Source organism: Equus caballus, chromosome 10 (genome assembly GCF_041296265.1).
Source record: "Equus caballus isolate H_3958 breed thoroughbred chromosome 10, TB-T2T, whole genome shotgun sequence".
NCBI lineage: Eukaryota > Metazoa > Chordata > Mammalia > Perissodactyla > Equidae > Equus > Equus caballus.
Genome location: NC_091693.1, coordinates 25,335,477 through 25,341,109, shown reverse-complemented (window position 1 = coordinate 25,341,109; position 5,633 = coordinate 25,335,477). Strand labels below are relative to the sequence as shown.

Below are 5,633 nucleotides of genomic sequence, written 5' to 3'. Positions count from 1 at the left end.
TGTCCCACAGTCTTTGAATATTCTATTCTGACTTTTCAGTCTTTTTTTCTATTTGCTTTTCAGTTTTTGGAGGTTTCTACTGAGATATCTTCAAGCTCAGAGACTCTTTCCTCAGCTGTGTCCAATCTACTAACAAGCCCATGGAAGGCATTCATTTCTGTCACAGTGTTTTTGATGTCTAACATTTCCTTTTGCTTCTTTTTTAGGATTTGTCTCTCTGCTCACGTTGCCCATCTGTTCTTGTATGCTATCTACTTTATCCATTACAGCCCTGAGCGTATTAATCATAGTTGTTTTAAAATCCTTTCTGATAATTCCAACATCTCTGCCATGTCTGCTTCTGATGCTTGTTCTGTCTCTTCAAATTGTGTTAGTGAGGTTCGGGAAAAGGGAAGCTTTCTACAGTCCCAGGATTAGGGCTCAGTCTTTTACTGAGCCTGTGCTTCTGGACTACAAACTTTGCAAGTGTTTCTCAGGCTTTTTCTCCCCTCCTTAGGTGGGAGAGGGTGACTAGAGTGGCCTAGAGTTGGGTATTTCCCTTCCCCAGGTCAGTTAGGCTCTGATAATACCCCAGCAGGGTAGGATCCAGTTAACTCCTTTCTCCTGAGGGCTGACCTTGTTAAGAAGAGCACAGAGCTCTGGTGGGTTTCAAAATGGTTTCTCCCCCCCCACACCCCACCCCCACCCCCGCCACACGCACAAGGGGATTTTTCTCTAATATTTATTGAGAAAATGTGGCCAAACTCATGGAGGTAAAAATCACAAAAGGGTGGGGACGCCCTCCACAACTTGCCCTGCCTGTACTTTCTGACTCTCAGGCTTGTCCACACTGACCTCCAGCAATCTGTCAACTATAGGGCAGGTTTCCCACCTCACGCCTCATTCCCATGTGGTTTCTACTCATAAGTCTCTGCTCCAGTAAGTCTGGATTCCCTTTATTCACCTGTTCCTCTCTCCAGTCTCAGAGGGAGCAATGTCCTCTGTCCTCACTCTCCTATGGGTCCAAATGAGTTGGATTCAGAGAGACTAAATTTTTGGTGTATTCAGTTTTTTCTCTTTGTTAGGACAGAGTGGTGACTTTCAAGCTCCTTACAGGAAAAACTAGAAACTGGAAGTCCACAATTCACTTTTTAACTCTGTAACAATGATGAATTATAAGTCTCAAATGTGGACAACTGATTCTCTTGCAACTCCATTAAAATTAGTTAGATAATCTTATAATCTCAACAATATTTTTGCATTTTCCATTTCATTTTCTTAAGTTAATACTTTCCTATAATAGGCAGGAGGACCATGAGTTCTAAAGGGAAGAAAGTGCTTTCTTGTCTCTGTCTCCTGTCACTTACTCATCTACTCAGTACATATTACTTATCACTATTCTGTGTCAACTTTATTGTTGAACAAGACAGATATGGTTCCTAAATTCATGGGCCTTCCATTCTGGTGGAGAATCAAAATATCAAAGTAAACAGAAATAAATACAAAATAATGGTGAAAATTATACTTAGCGTCAGGTGTACGTGTCCAGGTTGAGCCCCTCCTGTGGAGTATGATAGCGTCTCCCTTCTCAATAGAAGAGCAAAAGTCCTTTTCCAACATTGTTTATGTAAAAAGACTGCTGTGTCATCACTGGCATAAGCATATTTTGCTCCAGGACACTCTGCAGCCATCTCTATGTCTTTTCAGAAAGATGTCCTAAGAACCACAGGGAACCAGCTGTGGAAACCACCTTTCTTTTACAGATTGGGGGTGGAACTCCGGCCAATGCCATTCTCTTTTTCCGTAATGTCTCTCCAATCTTGCTTGGCCACAGGCAGAGGCCCACACACATGATTCTCACCCACATGGCCAATCTTTTGTTTCTTCTCTCCACTGGGATTCCCCACACAAAGGCAGCTTCTGTTTTGAGAAACCTCCTTGTCCAGTCTTGGGGGTAAATTTGTGTGTTATATACACAGAGTGGCTCACAACACCACCCTGTGCTGTACCTGTGTCCTGAGCACCTATCAGTTCCTCACACTCATCCCTTGCAGAATGGATTGGATGATGCTCAGAAGAAGAGCTTCCAAAGTCCTCAATCCTTCCTGCTCCACCTGCTGGATGATGAATTGCTTAATGAATATCTACATGCCCCTGATAGCCACTGGTCAACAGGGCATAGACAATGACACTGACTTCCAAGGAAGTGGTTCTGTTCATCCTCAAGTTCCACTGAACAAGTTGTCACCTTGTGGTCCATCTCTGATGCCATGCTTATTGGCCTCACAATCTGGGCTAGTGGCTCCACGGTGCTTCTCCTCCACAGACACCCCCAGAGAGTGCAGCATATTCACACCCCCAACACCTACTACAAATGCCCACTGAGACCAGAGCTGCCCACACCATCCTGATGCTGGTGGTCACTTTTGTCATCCCTTACATGCTGAATTTCATTTTTAATTTTTACATCACTGCCTTTTTAGATGCTTGTCCATGGTTGATGCAGATTTCTTGTATTTAGGCTTTACATTTCCCCACTTTTAGTCCCTTACTGCTGATCCTTAAGGATCCTAGAGCTCCCAGTTTCTGCTCTTGAATTGTTGAAATCACTGTTGAAAGGTAAATATATAGAAGTCAGCTTCTATACCATCCATGATTACTGTATTGAGTAATCATTTACCAGTTATCCATTTTCATAAACATTTTTGTTATAACGTAACATCATTTATGATTTTAACCATTTGTAAGCATACAGTCCAGTGGCATTAAACACATTCAGTGTTGTGCAACCATCACCTCTATCTGTACCCAAGACTTTTTCATCATCCCCAACAACTCTGTGCCCAGTAAAAGAACCACCCCCCTTCATCTCTATTCCCAGCCCAAGACATCTTCTATTCCACTGGCTCTAGGAATCTGCCTATTCTCAGTACTTCATTTAAGTGAAATCACATAGCATTTGTCCCTGTGTGTCTGCCTTATCTCATTAAGCATCATGTTTTCAAGGCCATTCCATGTTGTAGCATATATAAAAATTCCATTCATTTTTATGGCTGAAATCTATTCCGTTCTATAACAGTTTGTTGACTCCACTCATCTGTTGATGTACGCTTGGGTTGTTTCCACCTTTTAGCTTTTGTGAATAACACTGCTATGAACATGGATGTACAAATATCTGTCAAGTCCCTGCTTTCAATTCATTTGGATATTTGCCTAGGAGTTAATTGCTGTCCTATAGGTTAGTTCCATGTTTAACCTTTTGAGAAATTACCAAACTGTTTCTTCAAAGCTGCTGTATCATTTTACATTCCCAACAGCAATGCACAAGGGTTCCAGTTTCTCCACATCGTCACCTACACCTGTTCTTTTCCATTTTTGTATTGCTGTGTATCCGTCTTAGCAGGAGTGAGGTGGGATCTCATTGTGGTGTGGTTTGCATTTCCCCAATGACATAGGATGTTGAGCATCTTTTCAGACTTACTGGCATTTGTCTATCTTTGGAAAAAATGCCTATTCATGTCATTTGCCCATTTTTGTATTGGGTAACCCTTTGTTGTTAATTTTAGAAGTACCTGATATATTCTGGGTATTGATCCCTTATCAGTATAAGATTCACAAAGTTTTTCTCCCATTCTGTAGTTTGTCAGAAGGTTGCTGTCAGCTCAGGGCAGTTCTCTAGAGACTGGTGAGTCGGTCACTGCAGGTGGGGCTGAGGGCACCACCCACGTAGAGGAGATCTAAGTGGAGATGACTGCATCCACCATGGTGCCATTTTTACACTTGTTCACACTCTCAAATGATCACTATTCTTTATAATGCTTGAAGTTAATGATGCTTAATTAGGTTTAGTTGTGCAATTGAAGGGAGGAAATTTGAAGTGGTCAATTGGAACATTCCTCAAGGCAACACAGAAGTGATTCTGCAGCAGTCATACCATGAGCTCTGCCCCTATCATTCATCCCCCTTTGAACCCATTGGGTTAATTGCTGCAGGGTTTACCCCCAGAAATGCATCATGGTATGTATCTTAACAGTAACACCCCACTGTTTCTAGCCAGAGTATAACGATCACTTTAAAATTCTCCTGGGGAAGGGGCTGTGAGGGGGTTTACACCAAACTAGGTCTACTCAAGGTAAATGATAGTCAAAAGTAGACAAGGTGTTCCTGAGTTGTGTAGGTGGGGTGATAGTACCATTGTCTATAATTGTTGTGCTTGAAAGTGTTCATTAAAGTTCCATTTTAGGAAGCAAACATTAGTGCTCTTTTAAATTATAAATATGCAAACTGAATTAAAATAATGTGGATGAAACATAAAGTAAAAGAATCAGCCCTAAAAATAAAATAAAAACATGAAGACGTGCTCAGTAGGAAACATAAGACAGGAAAAGGAATAATTTCTCAGCGAAAGCCTGCTGGAACCCCCACAGGGAGTGTGTGGTCATTTCAGGGGTTGGGGGCACTATGGGCTTGCGGGGGGTGGGGGGCACAGGCAGGCCCACAAAAAACAAGGAGTTGCAGGGGGCAAACTTTTCCTTAAAGAGTCAGATAGTAAAAAATTTAGGCTCACAGACCATGTGGTCTCTCTCACAGCTACTGAATGCTACCTTTGTAGGAGAAAGCTGTCAGAGACGGTATAAAATGAGAGCAGCTGAGTAACAACAAAACTATTTAACAAAACAAGCAGCAAACCTGGGGCCTCAGTTTCCCGACCCCTGAGCTGGGGCGTCATGTGATGTGTGAGTGGGTTTCCCTTCCACACAGTAAAGGGCATGTTGCACAAACTGGCAGGAACGGGGCGCTGAGTCCCATGTGGCAGCAAGGAGAGCACTGGGGGACAAAGGGGAGGTCTGCATCTGCAAAGAGAGAGCAGAGGAGTCTGGAGGAGAGAAAGCATTTCTGTTTTAAGGGAAACATGAGACAGAGGAGGGGCTGGTGATAGAGGGTGTGTGTGTCTGACGTGGAGTTTGTGAGAAAAACAGAGACAAGGTGAGACTGAAAACGTGTGAGCACGTGCAGCTACGGGCAGTCAACTACCACTGTGCACACTCACATGAGAAGGCACATGTGTGTGCAGCCGCATGTGAAAGAACACCCTAGAGCACATGTATGAGAGGGAAGGGGCATGTGAGAGCGTGAGAGTGCGTGAGTATGTGACTGAAGTGGGTGGCCTCAAGTGTGCCAATGTGTCCTGCGAGATTGAGGTGGCCCACACTGAGAAGGTCTGTCCAGCGCTGGTGGCTGATTTCCTCAGCAACAGCCAAGGCCACTGAACAAGGGAGGCCTGGGGCTGGGCCTTGGTCTCTGGCGCCACCTGCTGGTCTCAGACCCTCACACTCCCTCCCTGCCCAGCTCCCAGACCCTAAACCCAGCCAGAACCCAGGGGCCCTCCCACCCAGTCCTCCAGCAGAAAACCTCTTGGTGGAAGCTCGGCCACTTCAGCCCCCGGGACACAAATGCCCTGGTCAGAATGGCACCCACAGGGTCTTCCCCAGTACCCACAAATGGCCCAAGCAGCTCAGCCCAGAGCCTGACATCTGACTCCCAGGGCCCTGGGGACATATTTGTCACTGAAAGACTGAAGCACATGTAGCAAGAATGAACCAGTAAGGCAGGAACGAATGACTGCATTCATTCAACATTCAGTTATGGGCGGG

The 5,633-nt window shown here is 44.5% G+C and overlaps 1 pseudogene; it reads left to right on the top strand.

Annotated features, from left to right (window-relative positions):
* EQUCABV1R-PS907 (vomeronasal 1 receptor equCabV1R-ps907 pseudogene) lies at positions 1,675 to 2,575 on the top strand (annotated as a pseudogene).